At 41.8% G+C, this 26,406-nt stretch overlaps 1 protein-coding gene across 3 annotated transcripts in view; it reads left to right on the forward strand.

Annotated features, from left to right (window-relative positions):
- Positions 1-26,406, forward strand: part of GLI3 (GLI family zinc finger 3) — a 376,015-nt gene that overhangs the window by 151,630 nt on the left and 197,979 nt on the right. The gene's annotated exons all lie outside the window — the stretch shown is intronic.

Consider the following 26,406-nt stretch of genomic DNA (forward strand, 5'->3'; position numbering starts at 1 on the left):
TAGGCTGCCCTCTCTGTTACTGGCCTCCCTAACCATCTATGTGATGTGACTGCTCAGGACCTTTTTATTTTAAGTTTTTTAAAAAAGATAATTAATTAAATTCAGTAAATCTAAATTGCCCTGCTGACGTTTCAGCCTCCAGGAAAGGAAGAGGCACCTGCCTGCCTCTCTTCTTGTGTTCTGATTTGAGTGTAACATGAGAATTGTAAAAGGGCTACAGCTAGCACTCACTGAGTGCCTACTGCAGAGCATGCGCTGCCCCAGGTGCTCATGCCCACCTGGGTGTGGGTGACTGCTGGTGAGGGACAAGGAAGCAGAGATGTGAGCAAATATGGAAACCGGAAGCTCTCAGGAAGTTCTCCCTGGATGGTATGCCCACCCCAGTCCTTCAGGCAGAAGGAAGTCCTGTGTAGAGGGCTGTGTCATCAACATGTGTGTACTGGGTTGCAGTTGACATTGCTGTCTAAAGTAACAGACATCGGCATTTTAATTTTTGTATGAGGAAAGAGGAAACATGAAATCTGGTTGTCATTATTTACTCTTATTTTTTTTTTGTACTTCTTACCTTCACTGCTTTGAACTTGTGCCCATTTACCTACTAGATCATGAGTTCTCTATGTGTGGTGCCTGGCACCAGCAGCATCTGCACCCCCAAGAAACTTGTTAGAAATGCACGTTCTGGGGCCCAACGATCCATTTTACCAAGTTCTCTAGGTGAGGTTGATGTGTGGCGAAAGAGAACCCTTTTGTTTGAGTATCTTGTGGAATGATTTGGGTTTGTTACAAGGGGACCCAGAGCAAGGGAAGAGCTGTGATCAGAATTGTGAGAGGGAGGGAATATCAGCTGTCTGGTTTCCTCCGACTTTTCTCAGGCCAAATTAAAACCCAAAGTAACTGGTGGGAGGGGTTCAGAGACGAGCCAGTGAACAGCGTGCCCCTTTCTTTCCTGTTGAAGTCCCTCCCTTACTCCCCTGACTTCCTGACCTGAGTGTATCTTTTGAACAGGTGCCTAGGGTATGGGGCTGCAGGCTGCGGTGCACAGACAGTGACCGGGCTCCACAGGAGAGACTGCTGATGGATGCTCTCCCTCTGGGACGGGCTCATGGAGCCTCATGAATTGAAAAATAGAGTCAACATTTACAGGATAAATCAGAACCACAGATCTAGCAACTGCCTGAATTCCAAGTTAAGTAAAGGGGCAGTAGCCACTGAGCCTATGTGTCCAATATCAGTTTCACATTCTCTAAAATACTGTTTTGGCCTCTTAATTGAAAGAAATGAAGAAAGCCAAACACTTTATTTTTCTATGTGGCATCAAGGAGAGAGGGTAGTAAACAGTACCTGTCTGATGTATTTTAATAAATACCAGTTTACTGCATGCCACAACAGAGAGCAAGCATGCAATTACTTGCAAATTTCTTCAGTGTTTGTGCTTATAAATCTCTGCCTAAACCTTCCCAGCTGGGAGCTCAGTTAGTCTTTCTGTTGAGGAACCAGGGCTTTGTTCTCCTGTTCAGCCTCAGCATGGTCTGGAATAATTTAGAAACATATTAGAGAGATTGTTGCTCCCAGAAGGCATAAGGAAATAACCTTCACTCTCAGCCTTAGAGAAATCAGCCCAATCAGAGTTCAGGCAGATTTCTCGATGAAACAAAGAACTAACTGTGCACATATTGCACCTTAACAATTTGTAAGGAGTCCACCTTAGAAATGTCCTGCAGATGGAAAGCTGATATATTTTAATCAGGGCAGTGGGGCTGTTAAATTCAAAATGTCACCGTTATTTTCCCACTGTTCAACAATTAGCATCCCCCCAAATTAAATTTAAAGTTACATTCATAAGCAGTCTTCAGCTTTGGACCCACTACCCTGGATTGTTGAACACAGATGAAACAACTTTCTTCTGCTGTGCCAAGGCTCAGGGTATGTGTGAGTGTATGTGTGTGTTTGTATGTATAATAGATGGCTCAATTCATCTGGAACACATCCCAGGGAGCCTTGGATTGTCGATTTCTATTTCAGCAGATTTCATATTGGGACTTTTCTGATTTAAAAATGGTTTGCCTCAAATGTTCTTTTTGGTTTTCTTTTTACACAAAAATGCAGGTATTGGACAGATTCATTAACAAGATTGTTTCTCTAATAAAAGTCTGAAGGAAAGATGACTCCACAGTAGTCTGAATACCTGGGTTCAAAGGGAAGTCTTGATCCTGCAGGCTGACTGTCAGCTGGTCCCTCCCTCCTACCCCCACTTGTCCCAGAGAGAAGCTGACAGCAGCCTGAGGGACCTTGTGCCTGTGGGAGTTTATATGAGGGATGATCTGTGAAAGGGGTTTGGTCACAAGTTGGTTTTGGGTGGTAGTCTTCAGAGTTTTGGGATACTTTCAGAATTCTAGTTTTGTCATTTTTATTGCAAAGCAGTGGTCAGTTTGGTTTGGACCCATGTCTACTCATTGTCAGGGCCCTTAAACAGTGATGATAGTCTGTCAGTCCATGCTTACAATAACAAGCAAGTAGGTTGGGAACTTCACTGTAGGACTCCAAGGTCTGAGGCCAGTGGATCAGCCTGGGGAGCAGCTGCAGATGAGGGTTCATGGACATTTGGCCTTGGTGGAATTAGAAGACCTATTTTTAGTCACTTCTCTGTCAGTTCCTGGCTCTGTCACCTTGGACAGTTGATTGGTTTCCTGTAACTCCAGATTGATCACCTAGAAGTTGGGAAGAAGTGTATTGTCCTTCAGGGATTGAAAGGGATGACCAGTATAAACCTTTAGCTCATGGACTCCATGACTTAGCACTACTGGCGGCAGAGGCTATATTGGGGCTAACTGACACATGAAAAAGTTTTAGAAAGAGGTGAAGAAAATACCTTTCAATTATTCTCATTAAGAATACTAAACTTTAGTCTGTCCAGGTGGTGGAGAGTGTTGGACTGGGATGCAGAAGATCCAGGTTCGAAACCCTGAGGTCGTCAGCTTGAATGCGGGCTCATCTGGCTTGAGCATGGGGTTGCTGGCTTGAGTGTGGGATCATAGACATGACCCCATGATCACTGGCTTGAGCCCAATGTCACTGGCTTGAGCAGGGGGTCACTAGCTCTGCTGTAGCCCCCTGGTCAAAGCACAAAGGAGAATGTAATTAATGAACAACTGAAGAGCTGTAATGAAGAATTGATGCTTCTCATCTCTCTCCCTTCCTGTCTGTCTGTCCATCTGTCCCTTTCTCTGACTCTCTGTCACTGTAAAAAACAAACTAAACTTTACAGGGAATGAGAATATCTGGTCTCAGATTATACAATTTATCAGCAGGACTTTCCTGTAATGGACAGCTTCAGCTTGAAGCAGCAGTGGTTCCATTCACTAGTGGAAGCAGGTGTCAAACAAGTCAAATCTCTTCTCTGTAATGAGTCCTGGTCTTTCTGAAGTGTGAGCTTTCAGGTATCTTTTCTCCTGTACCCATTTCATGGAGTCTGATGGCACCTCTCAGATGGGAAAACTCTACTTCTGGAATGCTCAGTTTCTCATTTTTCTTAAAACCAAGTTGTACCGTTAGTGTTCAAGTGGCTTGTTGATCTCAGAATGTTACTAAAAGGCATTTGGTACTTAGTAGTGCAACATGTAAAACTACCTGTCAGAACACTGACAGCGTTATAAATAAAGGGCTTAGCCATATAAGAGTGTACCTAGGTGCCAGGAGTGAAAACATTGCTTAAGAAGGCATTCCTGGAGTCAGCAGGCCCTGCCTTTGGCTGTCTCCTTCTGCTAGTTGCCTTTCTTATTCTGTCGCCTCCCTCCTGTTCCTCTGACCATCATAATGAGTGAAGTCTAAGCAGTTGTGTTCCTTGCTGCAGTAATTTTTTAATGTTAACCCTAAAAATTAGTATTGGATTAAAGACCTAAGAATCCCTTCAAAATAGGGAACTCTGGTTGGTTGAGCATCACCCAAATTGAAAATGTACATCTGTGTATTAGAACTTTTTCTTACCCCCAGTACCCAGTGACATCCGTCTTTGATGGCCTGGCACTTGTCAGAGTGGGCACCTTGGTAACTTCATAGACTGGTGGGAATTCTTCTATCGATACATCGCAAAGATTGAAGAGACTTCAATATGGCACACTCAGTATTATGAGACCATGAGCTGAACTCTTACTAAATTATGGGATGTTAAAAGGAATATAGCTTTAAATACCTGTGTTTATGGATTGTGTCAGTTTTCTTTTAATTTAGGAAATTAAATTTAATGGGGTGATATTGATCTATACGAGTATATACCAGTAGGTTTCAGGTAAACATGTCTGTAGCATTTGAACTCTTGATTGTGTGTGCGACCATCACTCAAAGTCAAATCACTCTCCGTCACTGCATACTTGTCTTTACTTCCTTCCCCACTACTCCCCTACGATGCCCTCTCCTTGGTTACTGCTTCACTTTTATCCACGTCCATAAGTCTCACTTTTATGTACCACCTGTGTGTGAAATCTATAGTTCTTAGCTTTTTCTGATTTACTTATTTCACTCAGTATAATGTTATCAAGGTCCATATGTTGTAAATGGCACTATGTCATCATTTCTTATGGCTGAATAGTATTCCATTGTATATATGTAACACGTCTTCTTTTTCCAATCCTCTATTGAAGGACACTTTGGTTGTTTCCATGTCTTGGCCACTATGAATAATGCTGCAATGAACATGGGGGTGCATGTATCTTTATGTACCAATGTTTTCAAGTTTTTTGGGTAGATACCCCATAGAGGGATTGCCGGGTCATATGATCATTTTATTCTTAATTTTTGTGTGCAACCACCATACTGTCTTCCATAGTGGCTCTATCAGTTTACATTCCCATCCGCAGTGAATGAGGTTTCCTTTTTCTCCACAGCCTCTCCAACATTTGTTGTTACCTGTCTTGTTGACAATAGCCAATCTAACAGTGTTTTGATATGTTTTGTATTAATATTCTTGAAAACATATGGCGAGATGGCCTATAGAACAGATGAGAAACCTAATTTGGTTTCATGAATGCTTTGGAATGGTAGAGGGTCGACCCAACGTGTGGAAGTCCTGGGTTTGATTTTCGATCAGGGCACACAAGAGAAGCGACCATCTGCTTCTCCAGCCCTCCTCTTACCTCTTCTCTCTCTCTCTCTCTCTCTCCCCCTCCTGCAGCCATGGCTCGAATGAGCAAGTTGGCCTCCAGTGCTGAGGGTGGCTCCATGGCCTCTGCCTTAGGCAGTAAAATGGCTTGATTTCTAGGCATCGGAGCAGTGGCCCCTGATGGGCAGAACATCAGTCCCAATGGGGATTGCCAGGTGAATTCTGGTTGGGGTGCATGTGGGAATCTGTCTCTCTACCTCCCTGCCTCTCACTTAATTTAAAAAAAGAATGTTTTGGCCAGTCAGCTTCTCCTTCCTTTTTAGAGCTCTATCTGGCATTTAAAAAATTGTTCATATCAGTGGTAGAGCATCGGCCTGGCGTGCAGAAGTCCCGGGTTCGATTCCCGGCCAGGGCACTCAGGAGAAGTGCCCATCTGCTTCTCCACCCCTCCCCCTCTCCTTCCTCTTTGTCTCTCTCTTCCCCTCCCGCAGCGAGGCTCCATTGGAGCAAAGATGGCCTGGGCGCTGGGGATGGCTCCTTGGCCTCTGCCCCAGGCGCTAGAGTGGCTCTGGTTGCAACAAAGCAACGCCCCGGAGGGGCAGAGCATCGCGCCCTGGTGGGCAGAGCATCGCCCCTGGTGGGCATGCCAGGTGGATCCCGGTCGGGCGCATGCGGGAGTCTGTCTGACTGTCTCTCCCTGTTTCCAGCTTCAGAAAAATACCAAAAAAAAAAAAAAAAATTGTTCATATAATAATAAAAGCAAATGGGTAAATTTTATGAATGGCTAAGAAAAGGTTCTGACATGTAGAAAGAGGATAGGAAAACTTCAGTTTAATTCAGTTGTTTGCAAAGCTAAAACCTGGGTCAAAACCCCTGGGTATTAATAAAGATGTTTAATTTATTTATTATTCATCTAAGTTACAAAGGCTCAGAATTTCTTAGTATCAATATGGTGTACAAGTTGTTCATCTTGTACTTTCCCTATTTTCTTGACTCATTTTAACCAATACACACATTTGATCACATCAAATTAATTCTCAAAAGCTTATGTGTGGCTTTTTATCAAAGTCTTAAGAGTTTTTTTGTTTGTTTGTTTGTTTGTTTGTTTGTTTTAGTGAGAGACAGAGAGAGGGAGAAAGACAAGAAAGGAGAGAGATGAGAAGCATCAGCTTGTAGATGTACCACTTGAGTTGTTCATTGATTGCTTCTCATATGTGCCTTGACTTGGGAGCTCCAGCTGAGCCAGTGACCCCTTGCTCAACCCAGCCATCTTGGGCTTCAAGCCAGCAAACTTTTGGGCTCAAGCCAGCAACCATGAGATCATGTTGTTGACCCCATGCTCAAGCCAGAGTCCCTGCACTCAAGCTGGTGAGCCTGCGCTCAAGCCGGCAACCTCGGGGTTTTGAACCTGAGACCTCAGCATCCCAGGATGATGCTTTATCCATGGTGCCACTACCAGTCAGGCAAAGTCTTAGAGGTTTTGATTGAACACTACATAAGTGACCTATAGCTGAAGGTGGGGCACATAGAGCGGCTCTTCTCATTTGAATCTAAGTTTTTTTGTACATATGACATATTTGAGACCTGGTGGTTTCCATCAAGTCAGGTTTTACAGAAATTTGTGTTAAAGAAAAGGATTTCAGCCTGGCCTGGCCTGGCCTGTGGTGGTGCAGTGAATAAAGCATCAACCTGGAACTCTGAGGTTGCTGGTTTGAAACACTGGGCTTGCGGGGTCAAGGCAGATACAAGAAGCAACTACTATGAGTTGATGCTTTCCAATCCTCCCTCCCTTTTTCTCCCTCTCTCCCTCTCTCTCCCTCCTTTCTAAAAGGAATAAATAAAATCTTTTAAAAAATTAAAAAAAAAAGCCTGACCAGGTGGTGGCACAGTTGACAGAATCGGACTGGGATGTGGAGGACCCAGGTTTGAGACCCTGAGGTCACTGGCTTGAGTGCTGGCTCATCTGGTTTGAGCAAAGCTCACCAGCTTAAGCCCAAGCTCACCAGCTTAAGCCCAAGCTCACCAGCTTAAGCCCAAGGTTGCTGGCTCCATCAAGGGGTTACTCGGTCTGCTCTAACCTCCTGGTCAAGGCCTGTATGAGAAAACAATCAATGAACAACTAAGGCGCTGCAACAAAGACTTGATGTTTCTCATCTCCCTTCCTGTCTGTCCCTATTTCTCTCTCTCTCTCTCTCTCTCTCACACACACACACACACACACACACACATACACACACACAAAAGTATTTCTTCTCCTCTCATCCCCTGTCCTCCCCTTTTCTTTTCAGTGAGAGGAGGGGAGATAGAAAGACAGACTCCTGCATGTGCCATGACTGGGATCTACCCAGCAGCCCCCATCCAGAGCAGATGATCGAATCAATTGAGGTATCTTCAGTGCCTGGGGCCAACACTTGAACCAGTCGAGCCAGTGGCTGGAAAAGGGGAAGAGAGAGAGAAAGAAGGGGGAAAGAGAAGGGAAGAGAAGCAGATGGTTGCTTCTGTGTGCTCTGACTAGGGATTGAATTTGGGATGTCCACACATTGGGCAGATGCTCTATCCACTGAACCCATTGGCCCGGGTCTCTTTTCTTTTTTGAAAAAGTTATAAATTAAATCTTTGGCAGTAGCGTTGGTTAATATGGAAAAGGTTGTTTGGTGTTTCCACCTTGTTGCTTTCAAAAGATTTCAGAACAACTCTTTAGGTATTGAGAAAGTATCAACAGTGGTTACCTCCATGCTGGGGCCATGCTGTCAGAGGGAGACTGTTCATTTACGTGAAGTGCTTTCTTCTTCAGACCTTTTGAGGGAAAACCCAAAACAGCTGCACCCATCTTCATTTCAGTCTTACATTTAATGTAGTTATGGGTAGGTGTGAAAGATGTTAGTACTTGTTACCAATCCAGAATTATATAATGTTCAATGTAAATAAAAACCTCTAAGAAAAGGACGTTTATTTATTTACTTATTGGTTAACCTTTCTATATGATTTTGTTAACTGTCTCTTCTAAGGACTGTATACCTTGATTAAAAAAAAAAGGTTGAGTCTGAAAACAAATAAATAAAGACCTCTATGTCACATCCTTTCCATTCTAAAGTGGGATAAGAATAAGTCAGGCATAAACCTTCCGAGATATAACTTTGAACACCAGAAAATGATCTTACTTAGAAATGTTGTTTTCTTACTTAAATTATTGAACTGCACTTGCAAGGTCAGTTCTCTGGGACACTGCTGGGAGTGGGGCACAAAACGTCCTCACCACATGTACCCGTTAGCAGCCAGAGGTCTGGTGGGGTTCATGTACCGTCTGCTTCACCTGAGCTGTGAAGGAAAAAGAGAGAAGCTTTATATAGCATTCTCTTTGGAGGAATGAAAATGTAAGATAGTTTGAAGTTTATAAAATGTAGGAAAATTATTTGGGGCCCAATCAAGAAAAGGTGCTTGCATTTTTGTCTTAAGTACTTTCCTTTTATTCTTTCTTCTGTATTTCATTACTGTTAATAAATTGTATGTTGTTTTCTGAAATGATCTCTCTCTCTAGCACCCATGCTTTTATGCTCCTTTACACCAATACATTTCTGCAGAGAATTAATGCCATTCTGGCAAGGGCCTCCGCTTAAACATGACTGTCAGGTTCTTAGGCCTTCACTTCACAGTGCAGATGTGTTCTCTAGAGATGGCTGAGGGGTACTTTCTTTTCTTCAGACCTCTTTGCCTTAATGACCAACTTAATCTTACACACATACTTGCAATTCAGAAAGTACTTCTATATATCTTATACTGCATGCCCATCATCTGGCTCCTTTTTTTCTTCTTCACTGGGTAACTATTCTTTCTTACGCTGAGTTTCTTTATCTGTAAAATAGGGATGCCAATACCTTCTTCATAGGGTTAACATGTTTCTAGCCCTTCTGGCATTCAGGAAATGTTAGGTATCATTATTATTATTCGTTATTATTCTAAGAATGTTAAACAGTTGGACTTACTAGGTCACATAACCTCATAAAACTAACTAGGTCACTAGGAATTAAACTCAAGGCTGTCCCTCAACAAATAAGGTTCCCCGGTTGGCTTCCTTGCCTGTGACAATAGAAGGCACAGTTTCTTTCCTGGTCCTCAGAGGTACATGGTAAGGTGTAATCTATTTGGAGAAAAAAGGCTTGGTTTCTAGAAAAGGCTTGTATCTTCCTAGGTGCCAGATGAAATACCAGTCATGCCAGAGATTACTGGGGTTAAAGTTTCCTCAGTCAGTGTTTGTGGTGTTGTTCTAGAACACCTACTCTGCAAGCTGCACTGTTATCCATGATGCTCAATCACCATCATTCCCTCAGGTTTGTATGTGATCTCCAAGACATGGCACCATGCAGCTAGTACTGGGATTGCCATGCAGAGCATTTTATCACTCCATTCGCTATGCCATGTACGCCTATAGCTTACCCAGTATGCCCAAAATGCTGTGATCACCTAGTACACTGTGCTCAGATCTGACACCCAGACCACCTACTGCATCTGCTCTTTTCCTGGACTCCAGAGTGTGAGCTGAAGAAGGAGCACAACTTAGGGAACTGGGCCAGTGGCACTTAATCTCAGACACTTAGAGGAGCTCTTGAGCTCTACTGTTTTTGCTGGGTCTCATGCACCTGACATTGAGTTCCAAACACTTTCTACCTTACTCAGGGCTTCCTTACTCCCGTTCCTCCCTTAGAAAAACATCAAGTTCTCATTTTCATCTTATTCTTGTTGTTTCGTTTATACTTGCATTGTTGTAACTGTCATTGGGCTTTCTGTCTCCAGTCTGTCTGTCCGTATGGTGCTGCCTTATTAATCTTCTCTAAATGTCCCTAGGAGCATATTATCCTCCTACTTGATGGCCGGGGCCCCCCACTGACAGCATCTTGATTTGATCTTTGCTGGCCTCTGACAAGGTGCCCTCTGCCTTAATCATATTGTTTAGTTCATTCTGGGTCTGCTGTTCCCACCTTGGCATGCCCTCTGTTCCTGATGTTTCACGTGGATGTTGTGCCCTGGTTTGGGCCTCAGTCCAATCTTCCTCCCAGGGCTTTTCCTGCAAAGCTTACTTAGGAGAACAGTTGATGGACCACTGAAGTCATACTTAATCGTTATGTATTTCCGTCAACTAGGAGGTAATTAAGTCCTCAGTAATCTTTTTTTTTAAATTTTTATTAATTTTAATGGAGTGACATCCATAAATCAGGGTACATATGTTCAAAGAAAACATGTCCAGGTTATCTTGTCAATCAATTATGTTGCATACCCATCACCCAAAGTCAGATTGTCCTCCGTCACCTTCTATCTAGTTTTTTTTGTATCCCTCCCCCCCTCCCCTCTCTCTCCCTCTACTCTCCCCCCCCTTACCACCACACTCTCTCCATGTCTCTTAGTCTCGTTTTTATGTCCCACCTATATATGGAATAATGCAGTTCTTGTTTTTTTCTGATTTACTTATTTCACTCCGTATAATGTTATCAAGATCCCACCATTTTGTTGTAAATGATCTGATGTCATCATTTCTTATGGCTGAGTAGTATTCCATAGTGTATATGTGCCACATCTTCTTTATTCAGTCTTCTATTGAAGGGCTTTTTGGTTGTTTCCATGTCTTGGCCACTGTGAACAATGCCGCAATGAACATGGGCCTGCGTGTGTCTTTACGTATCAGTGTTTCTGAGTTTTGGGGGTATATACCCAGTAGAGAGATTGCTGGGTCATAAGATAGTTCTATTTTCAGTTTTTTGAGGTACCACCATACTTTCTTCCATAATGGTTGTACTACTTTACATTCCCACCAACAGTGTATGAGAGTTCTTTTTTCTCCACAGCCTCTCCAACTTTTGCTATTACCTGTCTTGTTGATAATAGCTAATCTAACAGGTGTGAGGTGGTATCTCATTGCAGTTTTGATTTGCATTTCTCTAATAATTAATGAAGATGAGCATCTTTTCATTTATCTGTTGGCCATTTGTATTTCTTCCTGGGAGAAGTGTGTGTTAATGTCCTCTTTCCATTTCTTATTGGATTGTTTGTTGTTGACTTTTATGAGTTCTTTGTATATTTTGGATATTAGGCCCTTATCTGAGCTGTTGTTTGAAAATATCATTTCCCATTTAGTTGACTGTCTTTATTTTGTTCTCAGTTTCTCTTGCTGAGCAAAAACTTCTTAGTCTGATGTAGTCCCATTCATTAATTTTTGCCTTCACTTCTCTTGCCTTTGTAGTCAAATTCATAAAATGCTCTTTAAAACCAAGGTCCATGAGTTTAGAACCTATGTCTTTTTCTATGTACTTTATTGTTTCAAGTCTTATATTTAGGTCTTTGATCCATTTTGAATTAATTTTAGTATAAGGGGACAAACGGTAGTCGAGTTTCATTCTTTTGCATGTGGCTTTCCAGTTTTCCCAGCACCTTTTGTTGAAGAGGCTTTCTTTTCTCCATTATGTGTTGTTGGCACCTTTATCAAAAATTATTTGACTATATATATCTGGTTTTATTTCTGGACTTTCTATTCTATTCCATTGGTCTGAGTGCCTATTTTTCTCCCAATACCATGCTGTTTAAATAGTCGTGGCTCTATAATATATTTTGAAGTCAGGTATTGTAATGCCCCCATCTTCATTCTTTTTCTTTAGGATTGCTTTGGCTATTCGGGGTTTTTTTTGTAGTTCCATATAAATCTGATGATTTTTTGTTCCATTTCTTTAAAAAGTATCATTAGAATTTTGATGGGAATTGCATTAAATTTGTATATTGCTTTGGGTAATATAGCCATTTTGATTATATTTATTCTTCCTAACCAAGAACAAGGAATATTTTTCTATCTCATTGTATCTTTTTCAATTTCCCTTAACAATGTTTTATAGTTTTCATTATATAGGTCCTTTACATTCTTTGTTATGTTTATTCCTAGGTATTTTATTATTTTTTTTGTTGCAATTGTAAAGGGGATTATTTTTTTGAGTTCATTCTCTAATGTTTCATTGCTGGCATATAGAAAGGCTATGTATGCACTTTTGTATATTAATTTTGTATTCTGCGACCTTACTGTATTGGCTTATTGTTTCTAGTAGTCTTTTTGTAGATTCTTTGGGGTTTTCGATGTATAGGATCATATCATCTGCAAAAAGTGATACCTTTACTTCTTCTTTTCCGATATGGATGCCTTTTATTTCTTTATCTTGTCTGATTGCTCTGGCTAGAACCTCTAGCACCACGTTAAATAAGAGTGGAGAGAGTGGACAACCCTGTCTTGTTCCTGATTTAAGGGAGAAAGCCTTCAGTTTTGTGCCATTTAATATGATGTTAGCTGATGGTTTATCATATATGGCCTTTATCATGTTGAGATATTTTCCTTCTATACCCATTTTGTTGAGAGTCTTAAACATAAAATTGTGTTGTATTTTATTGAATGCCTTTTTTGCATCTATTGATAAGATCATGTGGTTTTTGTTCTTTGTTTTGTTGATATGATGTATTACGTTAACCATTTTACATATGTTGAACCATCCTTGAGATTCTGGGATGAATCCCCCTTGATCATGATGTATTATTTTTAAATATGTTGTTGTCTTCAATTTGCTAGTATTTTAGCATTTGTGTATTCATTAGAGATATTGGTCTGTAGTTTTCTTTTTTTGTGTTGTCCTTGCCAGGTTTCAGTATGAGGGTTATGTTGGTCGCATAAAATGTGTTTGGAAGTATTGCTTCTTCTTCAACTTTTTGGAAGACTTTGAGTAGAATAGGAACCAAGTCTTCTTTGAATGTTTGATAGAATTCACTAGTATAACTGTCTGGGCCTGGACTTTTATTTTTGGGGAGGTTTTTAATAGTTTTTTCTATTCCCTACTAATTGGTCTGTTTAGGCTTTCTGCATCTTCATGACTCAGTCTAGGAAGGTTGTATTGTTCTAGGAATTTATCCATTTCTTCTAGATTGTTGAATTTAGTGGCATATAGTTTTTCGTAGTATTCTACAATAATTCCTTGTATATCTATGATATTCGTGGTGATTTCTCCTCTTTCATTTTGGATTTTGTTTATATGAGTCCTTTATCTTTTTTCCTTGGTGAGTCTTGCCAGGGGTTTGTCAGTTTTGTTGATCTTTTCAAAGAACCAGCTCCTTGTTCTATTAATTTTTTATAGTTTTTCTGTTCTCTAATTCATTTATTTCTGCTCTGATTTTTATTATCTCCTTTCTTCGGCTGGTTTTGGGTTTTCTTTGTTCTTCTTTTTCTAGTTCCTTAAGGTGTGAAGTTAAGTGGTTCACTTGTGCTCTCTCTTGTTTGTTTATATAGGCCTGAGGTGATATGAACTTCCTTGTTATCACTGCTTTTGCTGCATCCCATAGATTCTGATATGTCGTATTGTCATTTGCATTTGTCTATATATTTTTTTATCTCTGCGCTTATTTCTTCTTTGACCCATTCATTTTTTAAAAGTATGTGGTTTAGTTTCCACATTTTTGTGGAGGTTTTTCCTCTTTTTTACAGTTGAATTCTAGTTTCAAGGATTTATGATCATAAAATATGCTTGGTACAATTTTAATTTTTCTGAATTTGCTGATATTATTTTTGTGGTCCAACATATAGTCAGTTGTTGAGAATGATCCATGTACACTGGAGAAAAATGTATACTCAGTCACTTTGGGATGAAATGTCCTGTAGATGTCTATCATATCCAGGTTCTCTAGTGTTTTGGTTAAGGCCAATATATCTTTATTGATACTCTGTTTATTTGGATGAACGATCTTGAGTTGTCAGTGGTGTATTGAGGTCTCCAAGTATGATTGTATTTTTGTCAGGTTTTGTTTTAAGGTCAATAAGTAGCTGTCATATATTTTGGTGCTCCTTGGTTTGGTGCATATATTTTAAGAATTGTTATGTCTTCTTGATTCAGTGTCCCCTTAATCATTATGAAATGACCATTTTTGTCTCTGAGTACTTTTGCTGTCTTGTAGTCAGCATTATCAAATATGAGTATTGCTACGCCTGCTTTTTTTTGGATGTTATTTGCTTGGAGTATTTTTTTCCAGCCTTTCACTTTGAATTTGTTTTTATCCTTGTTGCTTAGATGTGTTTCTTGTAGGCAGCATACAGTTGGATTTTCTTTTTTAATCCAATCTGCTACTCTGTGTCTTTTTATTGATGAGTTTAATCCCTTTACATTTAATGTAGTTGTTGACACTTATGGGTTCCCTATTGCCATTTTATAAATACCTTTCTTTTAGTTTTGTATCTTGTTTGATTCTTCTCTTTCCTTTTTCTGTCCTTTGTTTTTGTTTGGTTGTATTCCATACTTCTTTCCTCTGTTGCTATCTTTTCTAAGTCGTGTGCTTCTGTTGTGGTTTCTTTCAAGGGTTGTTACCATTAAGTATTGAAAAGGTTTCCTTCCCTGTTCATTGTAGTACACTATCTTGTGAGTACTTCTTCACTCCATTGTCCTTTGCTACTGTTAATCTTGGTCCTCTTCCCTTTTTTTTTTTTGTTTTGGTTGTCACAGTTTAAATTTGGTTTTATTATGTTTTTGGTTGAGCTCTTACTTGTGATTTTGTTTTGTTTTGTTCTTTGTATCTGGTTGGAAAACCCCCTTTAGTAATTCCTGGAGTGGGGGTTTTCTGATGATAAATTCCCTCATCTTTTCTGTATCTGTGAATGTTTTTATTTCTCCTTCGTATTTGAAGGATAGCTTTGATGGGTATAGTATTCTTGGCTGAAAGTTTTTCTCTTTCAGGACTTTAAATATTGGGGTCCACTCTCTTTTAGCTTGTAGAGTTTGTGTTGAGAAATCCGATCATAATCTAATTGACCTTCCTTTATATGTTGTATTCTTCTTTTCCCTGGCTGCCTTGAGAATTTTTTCTTTGTCGTTGGTTTGTGTCAATTTCATTATGATGTGCCTTGGAGTAGGTTTGTTGGGGTTAAGAAAACTTATTCTGTTTGCTTCTTGAATTTGAGGCTTTAGTTCTTTCCACAGGTTTGGGAAGTTCTCATCTATTATTTGTTTGAATCTGTTCTCTATTACATTTTCTCTCTCTTCTCCCTCTGATATACCTATTATTCTTATGTTAGAGTTTTTGATGGAGTCAGACAATTCCTGTAGGGCTTTCTCATTTTTTTAACTTTTGCATCTCTTTCTTCTTCTCTCTGTTGTGCCTCAAGTTGCTTGTCTTCTATTTCACTAATCCTACCTTCTATCTGGCCTGTCCTATTAGCTAAGCTTGTTACCTCATTTTTCAGTTCGCGAATTGTGTTTTTCATCTCTGTTTGATTTGTTTTTATAGTTTCAATTTCCTTGGTAATATATTCTTTGTGTTCATTGAGTTGTTTTCTGAGCTTCCTAAATTGCCTTTCTGAGTTTTCTTGTATCTCTCTGAGTATTTTTAGGATTTCTATTTTAAATTCTCTGTCATTTAGCTCCAAGGTTTCCAATATATTAATTTTTTTCTCCTTAGATTTTTCCTCATCTATCTGTGCTACCTCTCTGTCTTTTGTATCCGTGATATTCAATTTCCTTTTCCTTAATGGCATCTGAGGTTGGTTTTGTTGATAGTACTAATGAGAATTAATAAAGAATGAAAAGTGAAAAAAGAAAAAGAAAAAAATTATTTCCCTTTTTTTCCCTCTCCTCTCCTCTCCCCTCCTTCTTGAGAAAAAAGTGTGATGAACTATGAATTATGTTGTGCTGAATAGAACAAAAACTACCTATAACAGAGGGCCTGAGTTGGGGAGAAGTGATAAAGCAGTAAAAATAGGGGGGATGGACCCACAATATGCAAAAAAAAAAGAAAAAATTTGAGTCAATAATAAAATGATTTGCTTTTGAGTGATGGTCGATTAAGAGATATAATGAGAGGATAAGAGGGAAATAAGAAAAAGGGAAAAAAATAAAAAATTACTATTGTATTTAGTGGAGCAAAAACTAGATAAAATGGAGAGCCAGGGTTGAGAGCACTGCTAGTGAGTTAAAAAAGCAAATTAAATTAACCACAAAGCGGCATAAAGAAAATTTTAGTCCTAAATAAAATAATTTGTTTGTGATTGAGGATTGAATGAGAGGAAAAATAAAGGAGAAAAGAAGAAACTAATGTAGAGGGGGAAAAAAAGAAAGAGGAAAAAACAAAAAGAATAAAAAAGAACAGAGAGAGAGAGAGTGTTAAGGATTTTTCAGTGCAACCCTCCTAAAGAGAAATGAAGAAGAAAGGAAAGAAAATGAGAGCTGTAACATTTATGGGTAGTGTAGTTCAAGAAGAGGAAAGAGTAAAAGACTGGTAGAAAATAAAACGACCAAAGTGGAAGAAGAAGAAAATAAGACAAAAAGATGAAAGAAACGAACAAATAAAATAAAATGGAAAAGGTTATAATGTCTGGATTTTTCTTGATTTTGAGCAGTTATCTTCTTGCTTTTTCTTTTCTCTCCCTCTTCCTGGTCGGTGACTCTGTACCCCGGGTTCTGCCCCTGTGGCATGCTTAGGTAGAGGTTTCCAGTTGATAAGTCTCTATGGCGATGTCATATATTAGGCTTCAGTCTCGTTGGCAGTTGAGGCTCATTAGCATTTGCAGGCTCCGACAATGAGAGAGTCTGTTTTTCTGGAGCCTCTCTCCTAGTCTTTCCTTCCTGAATTAGCAGCCTGATAATCCAACTATGGGATTGCTGCTGCCTCTACCTGGAGAGTAAGAGGCTCAAAGAGCTGGCAAATCCCCACTCTATCCCCACTCAGTGCAGAGCTCTGGGTAAGGCTCTGTCAGTCAGAGCCGCTAGCATAACAGGCAGGCCTGGGAGCCAATTGTTTTCAAGGTGCCTTTCTATGCGCCTCTAGGTGTTTCCAGAATACCTCAGCATTCTGTGGGACCACTCTCCCCAGGCTTTTGGCACTTTGTAACCTGTTTAAGCTGTGTAGAAGATTCCCTAGTCGCTGTTTGCAAAGCAGGAGGTCTTACAAGCTGCCAAATCCCTCTTTTTAACGTATATCCATGAGTATGAATGCTCTGCCAGTCAGAAGTTGCTACCACCCCTACGTGCATAGCAAGAGGCACTAAAAAATATCACGCCTCTTGTCTTAGATTGCTGAACTGAGAGAGATCTTGTCATTAGAGTCGCATAGGTCAGTTGGGAAGAGAGCAGATTGTGGGTTAAGTTAATTCTTCCCGGGTCTGTTAGCTTGTATGGCTGGGTGAGGTGCCCCAACCGCCTGGAGAAGTTCGAGCGTAGGGAATTTCGTTTTTGCACACTCCCCGCATGCGCCACTGTTCAGGGTACAGGACCCACACCGAGACTCTGGTCACAGCTCACGCAAAGGCCTCTGACTCTGCCCCTCTGTCCAGGAACACGGGCACCCACTCCTGGGGCTCTAGGAGGAACCTCTCGCACACTATCTGCGCTCGCCGACCAAGATATTGGGGCTAATGGCTGCCGTCCCTTGCCTTTGTGTGGGTTTGGTGCGGGCGTTAACTTGTGTTGACTGGGTCGCCGCAAGCACAGTCTTTCCTCGGCTTGGACGTCTGTGCCACAACCTGGTTCAGATGTCTGTGCCGCAGCCTGGCTCTATTCACCGACCCTTTGCCTGCCTTAGTTCCTATTCTCTCAGTTCCAAGTGAAAGCAGCCCTTGTTTAGGTTAGTGAGGAAGGCAGAGTGTTCCTTTCTCCGTCTTACTTCCTTCGGTTTGATTATACATTTAGTCAATTTTTCGCTTGCTCATACCTTTGTGTTCAGTATGAGACTTCTAGATACTCCAAGGATAGATTTTTCTGTCTCTGGTTGAAGAACTTGTTGAAATTTTGGGGAGATTTATCGGTATCGCTCCTCAAGGCGCCATTTCTCTCCCTCAGTAATCTTGTATGGTTATTTTTCTACTATGGCTAGTAGAAATTATAGAGGAAAATTGAGGCTTAGCTATGATAAATAGCTTTAAAGTTTGTATAATTTAATTTGTGGTAGAGTTGAGATTTGAACCCAAGTCTAACTGGTTTCCAAAGCTTGTGTTGGTCTAGACTTTTTGCCATCCACACTCCACTCCACCCTCACTTGCTACCAGCTAGTACTGGGATCTTTATTGTGAAGATAATGGCCTGAGTGTCCTGCTAAATAAAGCATTCATTGGATAAATTGGCATCACTTTTCAAGACTAATCTATTAAAACAGAATCTATCTGCCTGACAAGGCGGTGGTGCAGTGGATAGAGCATTGGTCTGGCACATGGGAGGACCCAAGTAGGAGACCCCGAGATCGCCAGCTTGAGCGTGGGCTCATCTGGTTTGAGCAAGGCTCACCAGCTTGGACCTAAGGTTGCTGGCTCGAGAAAGGGGTCACTCAGTCTGCTGTAGCCCCCCAGTCAAGGCACATATGAGAATTCAATCAATGAAAAGCTAAGGAGCTGCAATGAAGAATTGATGTTTCTTATCTCTCTCCCTTCCTGTCTGTCTGTCCCTATCTGTCCCTCTCTCTGACTCTCTCTGTCTCTGCCAAAAAAAAAATAACACAAAAAATCCCCTATCTGTGCCATTATTTATTCATTTAATTGAAGACCCCCACCCTCTATCCATCACTTAAAGCTGGTAAATGGCTTACTTTAAATAGAAATGCTTTTCTTTTTTGACAGAGACAGAGAGAGAGAGAGTCAGAGAGAGGGACAAACAGACAGGAAGATGAGAAGCATCAGTTCTTCGTTGCGGCATCTTAGTTGTTCATTGATTGCTTTCTCATATGTACCTTGTTGGGGGGGTGCGGTCTACAGCAGAGCAAGTGACCCCTTGCTCAAGCCAGTGACCTTGGGCTTCAAGCCAGCAACCTTTTGGCTTAAGCCAGCGACAATGGGGTCATGTCTATTATGCCATACTCAAGCCAGCAACCCCATGCTCAAGCTGGTGAGCTCACGCTCAAGCCAGATGAGCCCATGCTCAAGCCTGCGACTTTGAGTCTTCAAACCTGTATCCTCTGCATCCCAGTTCAACACTCTATCCACTGCGCCACCTCCTGGTCAGGCAATAAAAATGTTTTTATTATACTTTTAATAATATCATAAAGTAATTGGCAACACTAGAATTCACAAAGCTGATTATTTAGTTTGTTTTTCATAAATACCATGAAGGCAAGCATGTTTGATACAAGTTTGTTCTAAATTACCTGCTTTACCTTGGCTTTCCCTTCCTACTTTGACTGGACTTCACACATTTCTTTAATTATGTAATCAATTATGTGTGTAGTGTCTTAGTGACTGTCTGCCTCATTCTCCTGTTAATGGCATGAGGCCAGGGGCTGTGTCTGTGCTTCTAAGGCTGTACTGTGAGTACCCAGCATGGTTCCTGCACACAGTAGGTATTCAGTGCTTGCTTAAATTTGATTAAATGAACGAACAAATGTATGAATGAGTGGAAATGCACCTTTTCAGATATCCTATACAGGGACTGTTCATTTCAGAGGCTGAAACCTCTGTTTTAGTTTGAGCTGCTGCCAAAGCTCTGAAGAACTTTATTAGATCTGCCATCTAATTTTTCCTATTGGCCCTGGCCACAATAAAATCTATCCACATCTGTATTTGGGTAACATTTACAGGCCCGTTTCTCTTGTTAGTTGGGGGGTTGGGGAGCAGCATGGGCAAGCAGCACTCACACCTTCATGATGCTGTGCTTCCTCTGCCTTCCCAAAATCTGCCATCTTCTGTGTAACAGTGTTCATGGGCTGTCCCACATACGGGCTCAAGATAGCCACTAGTGATCCAAAAAGGACAGATGGGACACTACAGAGAATAAGGTCCCTCATCCCTACTGTATATACTTCCTCATCTGGCCCACAAGACCTTGGGTTGAAAGCAGCATTCTTTATACCTAGCTCCTGGAGGATGTGCTGCAGCTCAGTATATGACTGCCAGTGACTCACTGCCCCCAGCAAGTCTCCAGCATTCTGCCAGACTGTATGAATGGCAGCCATCACCACTCTAATAGGGTGTGGTTTCCTGGGTTGTCGTGCCAGTTCTGAAGACACTGCTTCAAAGAGGAGTGTGTGGTAATGGAGACTAATTTCTCCATCTCTGTTCCAGAGAGCATGATGCCATCCATCCCTACGTTCCACAACCATAGCAACCAAGCTGCCAGGGACTCGGTGGATTTCTGCCTGAACTTTACCCCTAACTCCATCAGCTCTGTCTGGGTTAGGGTCAGGCCACAGAGTGCTCAACTATCTGAAGAGGGGGTTGTGCCTGCCCAAGGGACTCTTGGCTGCGGGGTTTTTACCTTCTGGGTGACCACCATCCAGCCTCTGAGTCTGCGGGTGCAGTTTCAGCCCCATCCTCCTCCTCTTCCGGCAACTGTTTTGGCTCTTGTGGCTTCCGCTTCTTGGCCTGAAGTTGAAACTAGAGTTCTTGAACCTGTAGCTGTTTCTCTAAGAATTGTTGATCCCAGCATTTGTAGTGCAAACTGGAGTTCTCGAACCTTCAATTCCTTCTCCATCAACTGTTCTAGCTCCTGATGTCATTGGTTCTCAGTTTTTAGCTTCAACTAGAATTCTCCCACTGAGGTGGCCTTTTGCTCAGACCTTTCAGCTTTTGCTCACTGTTGTAAAAAACACACAGCTCACAGCCCCCATCAGGGTAGCCACATGGAACCATATGCTCAAGAACAATCGCCACTCCTGTATCCTTCAAGGGTGTTAGCAGCTCCATACCATCTGATCTGAATCCTGCCAACTTTGCCAGATGTAATGCTGGTGGCCAAGCCCAGGCAAGTTCACACTGGATTCAGGCAGACGGTAGAGGAACTATGGAGCCAGAAAGCATTGGGCCATTCCTGTTTATTAGAATCTTACAAAGGTGGATGAACAAACAAGCAGGGGAAAACTGCTTCTCATAGCAGTGGGTAAATGAACAGCAAAACAGCCCCTCACAGTGGTAGGCAAGCAATTTTCTAAATGGCCCCTCTCAGTGGTGGGCAAGTGATCCGCTCTGTGGTAAGGCTCCTGTACCCTTGCATAGCCTGTCACATGTGACTGCCATGTCCTCACTCACAATTGTGTGAAGTGCAAGTGAGTAAGTCTGTCACAACACTTTGGAAATGTTTGAAGAAATAATTTAGACAGAGTTTAGTTCCTCTTTTTGTTACATATATTTTTGTGATATTTTTCACTTGCCACTATATTTCTTTTGGCAGTATCTGCAGCTACTTCAGGTATCCAGTATAATTCTTGCTGCTCTAAATAAAACAAGACCGTGTATAAGAAAGACATACATATTCCTTACATTTAATTCTGTTAGTAGGAAAGTAATACTACTTGGTTTTCTATAATAAAGTATGCAAAATAGAAATAGCCAGCATTCTACAACAAAGTATTCTTTATTGTTTTCTTGATTAATGTTCCTGCATGTCTTTGTTTCTAAGTGGAAAAGCTGTCCAGAGTGACTGCTAATTGTGCTAACTTTAGAGTCCTATTTCTGTTCACCAGTAAGCCATCTAGACTTAAGGTGTAGGGTTTTCATCTTTATGGCTAGGCATCTCTTCATCTTATTTTTGAGAGCTCATTGTTCGGAATAGTCAACAGTGTTCACTTCAGTTCTAGGACACAGGTTACTCTGGATAAAATTCATTATTTTTACTGTGAGCTCAGAAAGCTCAACTGGAAAACTCCAGTGCCCTGTTGGTTTTTCTGTGTTATCTTAGTTTCTAATTTTGTGGCTTCAAATGCAGCACATTATGCTTTATTTATTACAGTCTGGAGGCCACTTTCCTCTGGTGGCTCTCTAGCGCATGTGAACTAAACATCAGCTATATCTCATTACGGCCCATGGGACCCTTAAATTTCCCAGGATGCCAGACTTCCAAAAATTCTATTTTCCAAGACATGGGATTGCTTCTCCATAGAAGCAAGTGGTGCTCCTCCAGCTTTCAGGTCTCTGCAGTTGCTGTCACAAGCACAGGTATGCTCATAGACACTATTAGTTGCCTTAGTTTTGTTGGAAGGATGGGATTAAAGCAAGGTACTTTCGTTATGCTTGGAAAAAGAAAGATTTGGGAGGACCATGATTTGGCATCTTTAAAATATTTACCTGAGCCATCACAAGGAAAATCAGTACACTTCATGTAGGTGGTTTCAGAAGACTGAGCTGGGACTAACTCAGGGGTGAGGTTGGAGGGAGGCAGCCTTGCCTTGGCGTAGGACAGTGAGTTCACTCTTCAGCCACTGGACTGGGCAGCAGGCACTGTGTAAGGGACTCTTCAAGGCAGGATCACAATAAACACACTTTCAGTTGCATTGTGTTTGGACACTAGAGTGAGGCAAAGCCCCTGAGCACAGCTGTGCCGGCTGTCACTGTACAGAGCCAGAGAAGAGAGCCAACTCTGCTTACCAAGCTTGCATTCACCCAGAGGAAGGGTCCATATTTCTAACTTAGAAAAAGGCAGCATCAACTAACCACGCTGAGTGCCAGTGGGGTTTGGTCTTGAGAAGCCATGGTTTTCTACTATGTGTGAAGTAACTGCCCATATAGCTGGTCGTGATTCTGGAGGGAGGTGTCACATTTTATTCTTGGTTCATCAAGATTGACAAAGTTAAGCCTAGACACACCTGTGATTTTATTGGTGCAATGTACAAAACACTGTGCTTACCATTTCCACTAACAGTGACAAGTTCCATTAGGCATCCAGACGTTTTGCGAACTCACCAAGCATTTAAGTTTTTGGAAGCATCTGGACAATTTGCTCATTTTTCACTTTTCATCTGGTTATCTGATGTGGACATAGCCCTGTGCATTCTAATTCTGAGCCCAGGAATTCCTTTTGACTCTCATTGATCGTCAACCTGTAGCGGCGATAAAATTGATCAGAAAGCAGTTGAGCATTTATGAATGGCAGGCACATAAAAGCTCCTTCGATTCTGAGACTTACTCTCACTGGATTTATGAGTGTACATGTGATGAGGAAGAACATTTAAGAATTCAATGCACTGTAGGCAAGATTGGTTGTTTTAAAGAATAACAAAATGAAAACAGAACACCCCTAGGGTTGTTAACACAGGGAGCAATTCTTTGAACAGGCATCTGGAGATGCCACGTGTCCCCAGAGACCAATTCTTCCAGCATTTCTCCACACTCACTAGTTGTGACTATTCCTCCCTCCTCTGGAATGCACAGGAAGCGAATACTCCACACTCACCCATTCACAAAAACCCTGGAATAGAGCCACCTTCCCTTCCCTCCTCTGTTCTCATCTGCCAGCGCCTACTCTGTTCCTGGTCCCCCTACTTCTGTTCCTACCCCCCACCCCCAGTGCAGTCCTCAGGCTGCACCATGTAAGGAGCTCCAGGAACGTTGCTCTGCCTGTTGCCTCAGCCCTGTGATTTGTTCCAGGGCCTAGCACGTTCTCATGCCAAGCACGTTCTTCTGAAGTATATGTTCATGCTCAAGTTCACTCATGACTTGGTGCCATTGCTTTGTAGATACATCCTAATACTTCTGTGTTTTGTTTGTCTCTTAAGAATGCTTTACTGTCTGCCTAGGCAGTGGATCAGTGGATAGAGCATAGGACTGGGATGCGGAGGACCCAGGTTTGAAACCTCGAAGTCGCTGGCTTGAGCGTGGACTCATCCAGCTTGAGTGCAGACTCACCAGCTTGAGCATGGGGTCATAGACATGACTCCATGGTCGCTGACTTGAGCCCAAAGGTTGCTGGCTTGAAGCCCAAGGTCACTGGCTTGAACAAGAGGTCACTCAGTCTGCTGTAGCCTCTCAGTTAAGGCACATATGAGAAAGCAATCAATGAACAACTAAGGTGCCACAACAAAGAATTGATGCTTCTCATCTTTCTCCCTTCCTGTCTGTCTGTCCCTCTCTCTATGTCACCAAAAAAAAAAGGAGAGTGCTTTACTATTTTAATTAATTTTTTTAAGTGAGAGGAGGGGAGATAGACAGGCTTCCACATGCGCCCTGACCAGAATCCAGCTGACAACCCCTGTCTGGTTCCGATCAATGGTCAAATCAACCAAGCTATCCTCAGCATCTGTGGCCAGTACTCAGACCAGCCGAGCCACTGGCTACAGGAGGGGAAGAGAGAGAGAAAGATGGGGAAGAGAAGCAGATGGTTGTTCTCACATGTGCCCTGACCAGGAATCGAACCAGGCTGTCCATACACCGGGCTGGTGCTCTACCACTGAGTCAACCAGCCAGGGCTTACTGTTTCTTAATTGCTACAAATCAGTAGTTCCCAGACTTTTGGGAACATAGCTAAAAATAAGTATTTTGGGAGAGACCAACATAGGGATGCCAGATACTTGTCTAAATAAAGACACGAGGGCTAGGGCGATCTGGGATGCTGGAAAGTAAAACAGTAATGAAAACATCATCTGTTGTTGCCATCAGTTCAGAACAAAAAGGCTACTTTCACTCTGTGAGGTTAGAAGAACATATTATTGAGCAGAAAATACTCTTTTAAAGAGAATGACTTTAGCTGTATGGAAAATTCACCACTGTCATTCTAATCTCATTTAGCTTCTGTTCATCTAACAAAAACTTGATTTCCTACCAGTATTTGAAGGCCCCTGCTGCAAAGGATTCTAAAAGAATGAACTCTTTCTTCCAGCAGCAAAAAAATATATAAAGCCAAGAGTGTAGCCCATCTTACCTGGTCAGGAAGCCACCAGATGGACAGGGCTTGTGCCTACTCATATGGTCATGAAACCAGAAGCGACTGGTGTCCTTGCTTCCTACCCTGACCTTCCTGCCCTTAATCCCAACCACTAAGCCCAGCCCCTAGCCCTAGCCCTAACCTTGACCCTCTAGTTATGAAGCTTTTGTGGCTGGGGGTTCTTTTGCTCTGCCGAGGTGCCCTCAGTGGTGGGCTCAAGGGACACAGGTGTTTTTTATTTTTATTTAAAATTTTTACTTTAATTTATTAAAATACACTTGAAATAGTTTCAAGTGTCCTACTCAGTATAACCCCCATGCCCCATGCAAAGTCTCCTTCTACCCGTATTTCCCTCCTTTGCCTCCTCTCCCTCCTCCATCCTCCCTTCCCTCTGGGAATCGCTACCCTGTTGTCTTTATCTATGTGTTATGCACATATAATTTGGCCAATCCCTTTACCTTCTTTTATCCCATCCCTTCTTCCCCCTTCCATCTGACAGCTGTTCCTCTGTAAGGGACACAGAACTTTAGGGACACTGTGTGTCATAGACTTTTGCCAGAGCCATTTACGGTAGTAGTGAGTCCTGAAGCCTTAGGAGCAAATGGTCCCCTTGAGGGTCAGTCCGCATACCCATCCTCTCTATCAGAGAAGGTACAGACAAACACTTACTTCAGGCTGGAAGGAGAGGGTGCTTGCCTGCTGGACAGTGAGGAAAGCCTGCCAATAGTAAAGCACACAGAATGCTGGGATGTGTGGCCAGAATTACACACACTCCTGTGGATTTGCCCAGCTACCCCTGCCCCAGCCTCCTTTGGCTGTTGAGTAATATAGCCTGTTTGGCTGGAAAACAAATGTATAAAAGATAAGAGAAACCTTTAGGGACTAAAAAGAAGGCTCAAAGTTTAGGTATGTACTAAGAAATTTGACTTCCTGCTGAGATGTCTGGGCCACTCACATGAGCTGATGCACCTTGGGGTCAGTGCACACCTTGCTCATTAAAACTGTTCTTCTGTTACTATGGCCAAGGAGGTGGGCATATATGATGAGGCCGAGCTTCCTCTGGGCTTGAGGAAAATTCATTTGCGGTCAGGAGATGTGAGTTGAAAGCTGGTCCTGCTGAGGCTAGCACTGGGTTGGGCAGACCAGGCTGCTGTGGAGGAATTCCGCTTGCAAATTCTGCTGTTGGATTGGGGAAGAAGAGCTGGGGAATCCTTCTGTTTAATTCAGACCGACATTTCCTGGAAAGATTTTCTATCAGCTGTAATTTACTTAAGTACAAATTACCTTTCTTTTCATCTTTCCCTGTTTTCTTTCTTTTTCCCCATTGCCTCCTCACTCCCACCAATTTCTTTCTACTCCTTTCTGCTTCTCACTTTTTTCTCTTTTTGTCAATATTAACCGCCTCTCATTATGGAGTTTTATTTTCATGTAGTATATATATCTTTTATACATATTGAAACTAACTGTATGCTTCTCAGACCAAGATTCTTTCTGAAAAATAATTTGAGGGATAGAATTGTAATCCAGTTCCGTATGTAGATGTGAAATATGGAATGGAGACTTATTATCAATGTACACAATTCAGGTTGTCCTCCTGAATTTGCCTGCCTGAACTCAGAGTCAGTAGGTGGCAGAAACAGGCACAGTTTCAGTCCTGACTCTGAGAGACCCGGGACAAGAAAATTATCCTAGCTGGCC

Source organism: Saccopteryx bilineata, chromosome 4 (assembly GCF_036850765.1).
Source record: "Saccopteryx bilineata isolate mSacBil1 chromosome 4, mSacBil1_pri_phased_curated, whole genome shotgun sequence".
Classification (NCBI taxonomy): Eukaryota; Metazoa; Chordata; class Mammalia; order Chiroptera; family Emballonuridae; genus Saccopteryx; species Saccopteryx bilineata.